Source organism: Wasmannia auropunctata, unplaced genomic scaffold (assembly GCF_000956235.1).
Source record: "Wasmannia auropunctata unplaced genomic scaffold, wasmannia.A_1.0 LD336043.1, whole genome shotgun sequence".
NCBI lineage: Eukaryota > Metazoa > Arthropoda > Insecta > Hymenoptera > Formicidae > Wasmannia > Wasmannia auropunctata.
The window spans coordinates 45,075-51,838 of NW_012026847.1; the positions used below are offsets into that span (position 1 = coordinate 45,075).

The 6,764-nt window shown below is 43.2% G+C and overlaps 1 protein-coding gene across 1 annotated transcript in view; it reads left to right on the forward strand.

The window, feature by feature from the left end:
• The first annotated feature begins 464 nt into the window (after positions 1–464).
• Positions 465–6,764, forward strand: part of LOC105451811 (neuronal calcium sensor 2) — a 72,801-nt gene continuing 66,501 nt past the window's right edge. The window contains exons 1-2 of the mRNA XM_011692494.1: positions 465–1,093; positions 3,101–3,607. The gene's annotated coding sequence lies outside the window, so the exon portion shown is untranslated. The remainder of the gene's footprint in view (positions 1,094–3,100; positions 3,608–6,764) is intronic.

Genomic DNA, 6,764 nt, shown 5'->3' on the forward strand with positions numbered 1-6,764 from the left:
GTTAACCGACGCGTGCGGCGGTATCTAAAGCTGCGATCGCATACGTACGACACGGTTATAAGGACGTTAGCGGACACCGTCATCGTCACCGTCGCGCCACGATGGTGACGGATACGACAGAAAGGTGGAGAACGGAACTCCCTGAGTAGGAGATACCAAAGAGTGGCGGAAGATAGGTAACCGTGCGGGCGCGAACGCGATAGAGACGGAAGCGACGGAACGATGGATCGAAAGAGAAGGAACGGAGAGAAAAGCGCGCGCGCGCACACACACATACATACACACAGAGGAGGTGGGAGCTTTCGCGGGCCGAGGGAAACCGTCGGCGGGGATAACAGGGGGCGACTGGAAAGGAGGAGGGAACGGCGGAGGCCATGAGGAGCCTTACGGCGGTGGGGACGGGTGGCGGTGGCGCGGTGGTGGCGGCGGAGGCCGCTCGTCGTTCAACACGCAGGATCAGTCTGGGGAGAGAGACCTCGCTCCGTCGCTTTCGCCTCGCTCTATCTAGTACCTCCGCCGCACTCGTATAACACGCTGGAAAACGTGCCGTTCCTCACGCGCCTGAGTAAAAAAAAAAAAAAGAAAGAAACGCGAGTTCGCTGCATCCGGTGAGAGTCCGGCGGAAGATCGTCGGAGATTTCGAGCGAACGCATCTCGCGGTGCAGCGCCGACGTTTCTCGCGTCGGGTAGACGGAAAGCCTGTTGCGAGTCGCTTCCGTCGTTCCGTCCACTACTTCTTCCGCCTCCCTCGCTACCCTCTTTCTCCCTGACGTATTTCCGTCAGGTGGAAGGACTCCTTTCCCTTTTCTTCGCTCCGATATTTCTCCTTCGCCGACGAATCGATCCTCCGAACGTGTCGCGTTGGTGCGGTCGCGTCGACTGTTGTTGTTTATTACGGCTCGACGGAGGAGCCGGTCGAGGGACGCGGAGCAAGAACGAAAGGAAAGGAGAGAGGAGAATCACGAGGAGGAAGTTGCGAGAGGAAAGAACTCACGTGCAGCGTTCTCGTTCCGTCCTCTTTGATCGAGCACGCACCCTTTTATCGGTCGACGAGGAGATCATACCTACTAGGCGAGAATAGTGGATATCGCGTGTAAGGATCATGCCACGCCGCTATCTGCGCTATCAGCTCGAAATGGCGATCTCGGTGTTGTAAAAAAATACAGAGCGCTACACAATAAATGGAAAATAATGAGAGAGAAAGAGAGAGAGAGAGAAAGATATGAAAGCTGAAGACCACTTAGGGATCGCGCGCTGACGTTTTAAGTCGCAACGTAGTACGCTCTGGCGAGTGATGACCCTTTTCCCTACGGGGACGTAAGACTAATTAGCGAGGGACACTAGCGTTGGGACGAGAGGGAGGGGAAGAGAGCGGGAAGACGAGACGAATGGGAGCACCGACACAGCGGGGTTGAAGTACCGAAGATAAGGGGGACCTTGTGTCCGCCGGATACATGTTTGGTGAATCCCTGAGGCGCGCTGAGGAAAAGGGCGAGAAATCCCTCGATTTTTTGTCTTCCCTTCTCCCCCTCCCCCTCCCCCTCGTCTTTTCCTCCTCTTCTTTCCCGTTCCGGTTAGTTTCCGGAATTCGCGAGCTGGTAAATGTCGAGTAGTTGAGTGAATGACGAGGCTGGGTCGCTGTCTAAGCGTTTTAGAGCCGACGTCTGCCGTCGGGTGAGGCAAGGCGGGATAGAGCAAACGTTGCCCGTTTCTAAGCTACCTTTGTCGAGAATCTACCGAAGTAAAAGTTGGTTCGTACATTCTGCACGCGAAGCGAACGAGAGAAATAAATAGTCGAAAGGGAATTAGGGTCGTGTACGATTAGATCTGGCTTTCTGCTCACGTCAGACCGCCGATCTGGAAGATTAGTCATTTCGTGGGTCGTTCGACGAGAGTTTTATCAAAATAAATCATGTAAGAGCCGTGCGTTCGAAAAGTTTTCGGAAGCGTAAGAGAATACGATCGACGTGTGAAACGGTAAACAGCAATGAGGGAACTTCCCACGGGTTCACATTTATTATTATAAAATTTTTTCGCGTTTTTGTCTTTCGTGTTTTTCTTCTATTTAAAATTCAATACCCTTCTTTGGTGAGCATCTAGTTTTAATAATTTGCAAATTTGCGAATAACGCTTTTTTTTCACAGCCGCGAACTCTGAACTTTGTATTCCGAAATGAGAAAAGTTTTCAGAATTTAGAATGTTTAATGTCGTTCTTCCAATCGAATTATCGATCTACATAAAATGTTATTAAATTGTGACAAGAATAATCAACGTAAACTACCGTCAGTTTTTGTAATATTAAATACCGGGGTAATTAAACTTGAGATTAATTCTCGCAAAAGAGAAAATCGAATGGAAATTACTCGGATAGTAAAACCCCGCCGGCTTTTGCGGAACTTCCGGGAAACTCGGAATGAGACTCTAAGAGATTGATTTATTGCGTCGTATCTATTTATATCGCGATAACAATTACGTCGATAACCAACTTGTTTCAGCCTATTTTTATGCATAATACGTCCCACGATGATACGCCGATACGTAAATACGAGGAAAGAAACCATACGATACACCGGAATCGCGTTTCCTCTCCCGTTGTTACATAAATAAACAATTCTATCGTTTCAACGCGCGTTCTTAGATTAAACATTACTACTAGAAACCAAAAAAAAAAAAGGGAAAAGAACAGCATCCGGATCGCGATCGATTCGCGCCAGGCCTGTTGCTCCGAACCGGGCTTGAAATTTTAAACGCTGCTGTATATTAAATTCGACTCGTACACGCTCAAGTGTACAAGTATCCGCCAATCCCGATGCTTTAAGCCCACGCTTAAACTTTAAGCACGAACGGGTAATGCAACCGGACGGGGTAATGGGTTAAACGCGGCCGAGTGCCCTCTCTTGTGTGTATATATATATATATATATATATATCTATCTCTCTCTTTCTCCATGCAGCTGCGGCCCTTTATCGGCCACCACCGAGACGCCTCGATCGATAGCGCGCGAATATGCAATACGCAAAAAGCAACGCGCTCGAGCCTCGGTAGCGCTCGGTGGTAAGCGGCACATATAAAATTGTACGCGTTGCCGTGATGTCCGCAGGACGACGAGGTGAGAATAATATGCGCTCGCGAATTGCGCGCGAGAGTGCGCGAGCCGGAAGGGGACCGAGCTCCTCGCCGCAGCAGTGACCTGCGAGCTTGCGAGCGGTACGTACGTACGTTCGCGGTTAACGTACGTTGTTCCATGTGTCGTGAAAGAGCCCGTGCCAACGGCGACGATCTCGCGGTCGCAGTTTTTCGGACGAACGACGGCTTCTCGTGAGTACACAGATCGGGGGTTAGAGTTCCTGCCAGCCGGAGGAAGGTCTCCTGGATAGCTTTTTACCTCACGGCCGTCTCTCTTCACGGGCCGTCGCGTCCCTCGTCTTCGTCTTGGGGCGCGCGAAAGGGCTTGAGTTTGAAAAGGACCTCGAGTTCGTGGACAATCGCCCACCCTCGCAACGAGTATTACCGCTCTTTCACGAGGACACGTACGAAGGGGATACATCCGTGAGACGCCGTGAGACGTCCGCAACATCTCGTCGCAGATATCGCAGACACTGAACCGGTAAGCTCTTCTCCGTGCAGTTCATTAACGTCTCGTGATCCTTCGATTTTGGATAGAATAGGGGGAGAACGTATAAAAACCTCCGATATCCTTTTATCTCTCCTCTGTTTGCCGTTCGTATATTGCTCCATCTCGGTAATCTATTCAACCAGGCAGCTATCGAATTTTTAGTAAAGGTTGAAAGCGATATACGATACGACGGACGGGAATTTAAGTTATCGTCGCTATTGACATAGGGATTCGTATGTTTGTTCGTGACGATAGCAACTCTGCAATCGGCGTAAAATAGACTTTTCCGTATCTATATAAGTATCGAAAGTTGAACTCGTCGACGGTGTACTTTCTTTTTTCGCAATAACATGATACAAAGACATCCGCGCAATATGACGAATCAGTGTGTTGACTTTCCTCTACAATTTCTTTCGATAGGTATAAAATGGATATTACTATTTTAACCATTATATCTAAGATATCCGTTATTGTAGTAAAGACGTCTATGTTAGCTCTGAAGTGAAGCAGAAAATACGACGATGCGTTTAAATTTCTCGTAAAAAAAAGGAGGTAATGAATGTCACATTGATAATTGTTTAACGAGTTTAATTCTTTAAATACTGTTATTAACGAATTTAAAGTGTTAAAACAACTCTGAAACAGGTGACCGTCAATAGTAATCAAAAGGATTAATTAGTGAAAAAATCCGCAGGTGTGGCGTGACTTTTTCTGGGGCACTGTAAAATGAAAAACGCGGTTTCGCGTGCTCGGGTTGGATTTAATGTTTTAGAGGAGTAAATTAGAGAAGACGTCGAATTACTTTGAGTATTCGCGTCACGAAGAGACAAGTCGTTGCTCGCGTCTTACGTACGCTGGCTGGGTGATGAAACGCCCTGTATATACGTTCAATTAGAATTAAGAGCTTTGCAACAGCTGTTCCAGCAAATTGAAACAACAGATTAAAACTTCGCGCTATTAATCTGCGGTCGTTATTTTCACGATGATCAATACGAATGTAATGAAGCAGTAATCCTATTCTGCCAGGTGAAAATTCTTTTTCTGAAAGATTTAGGTGATTTCTGTGATTAAAATGTACACGTTACTGTCATGCGAAAATGAGGGCGCTAAACCAGAGTAATTATTCACGCGAAATGATACGAATATATTTTTATCGAGTTTATTTTGTCGACAAAAGTAATAATAAAATTGCTTTATTACTATTTTTCTTATTAAATAAATTAAATAAGTTATTTTACTCACGTTTTCACGTGCAAATCAATTTTCTTGACACGAACAGAGTAAGTTAACACTGATCGAATAAAATATGTAAACTGAGATGCGAAAGAGAGAGATATTTGGGCATGTTGAAGCTTACTACCGAATAATCTCGAAATAACACTTTACGGCTAAAAAGAAAACAAATACAGTTGCACATACGGTAGGATTATTTGTCTAAAATTTGATAAATTAACGATGATTAAACAATTTCTTTTAAATAACGCACATTGTTTTTACTATGATTTTAATCTTATTGTTGTGAATTATAACTACATCTATGATATGAAACAGACTCCCCTTTTTTAATCTCTTGATGACAAATCTTTTGATACCACAAAATATACCGACTTATTATTTGCGAGAACAATTCGACAGCAGATAATAATCGGCGAGCCACATCACTCTGTTTTCTATTAATTCGCAGCTTGAGTGACGTAACTGGCAACTCTTAATCCTTGTAAAGCCGTTTTTGTACGATAGCACGTTTCGTGACTTGACGTCTGAACGATTTAACACTCATCTCGTTGCGCATTAACAACGTTTCCCATCGTTCAGTCTCCCCGTCGTCACATCTAACCGCGACACGATGCCGTGAGGCTTAAAGTGTCTGCATAATTCATGGTCGATCTCATGGCGGTGACCTCTCGTCCATCATCTTCGGCTCGTCGGCCGTTTTCATGTTCATCGCGGCGCACTTGCGAGGCGTATCCTCGAGATAACGCCGTTGAAGGCAATCACTCTCCCGTTTTTCTCTCAGGCACGCGAGAGATCAAGGAATTCGATGCCGCGTATTGAAGTCTCGGTATTGAAATAGTAACAGCCATGAAAACGCGATCTCTGTTTCCTTGATAACCTTATTCGCAAACAAAAATTATACAAGAAATTTGAATTTAGAATTTGACGGATGTCACATGCATAATAATTTCTAAAATAATTTTAAATAATTAAAATAAAACAAATAACACGCTTTTATAAATAAACATCTTTCTAAAATCAAATTGATTTTAGGTACTACAGCTTTTAAAATTAAAAAATGTTAATCGAATTCATTTCTGAGAAAATATATAGGACTCTTGTTCAAAAAAGTTGTAATTCTTAAAAAATTTTTGTAAACATAGTTTTTATAATTTATAAGGAGTTATTTATAAGGAGTTATAGGTATTACAAATATTATATTTGTTTTATAATTTCGTATATACATCTGGCATTAACTGTACACATTGATAAAATGTTAAACGAAAAATAATGAAGATCTGGTAATTTGTATCAAAATTTATTAAAAATTACTGCGTTTTCGGATATAATACTGGTAGGAGAGCTTATTTTAGCATTCTTGACGAACTCGCATAATAATATAAACAAAACATTTGTTATCTGGCTTTGATTCGGTCAGGAGAGTTTTTCACAGTTAGGCCATAATATTTGAGCCGACAGGAAGTTGTGTGTTTAACTTTGATTTTCGCAATTTTTTGACAATTCCATTTTAATTGGTCTTAATGTAAGTTTCTGTTTTCTAATGTTAGATTTTGTCATTTTAATATGTTTGATTAGTTTGGTTCACTTGTTTTTATAGTGTTGTCAATCTCACTATATTGTGACACTGTGAAGGTGATGACTCTCTCGTTACACCATTTGAGAGGATTAACACTTTCTCGCTGAACGAAGAAATTGGGCAATATGACTTCGTTTGACGATGGATTATTGATCATTTGCGCTTCCCGACGTCAAAAAGACGATTTTTGCGTTTCGAAGAATTTTCAAATAGTGCCGTGAATGACCTAGCCTCTTGCTACTTATAATTCGGTTTTAAGGAGGTTCGATAGCAAAATCAAAATACTTCAATCTGTTTAAAAATTATATAGAATATTCTTTAAAACGAAACTAATAT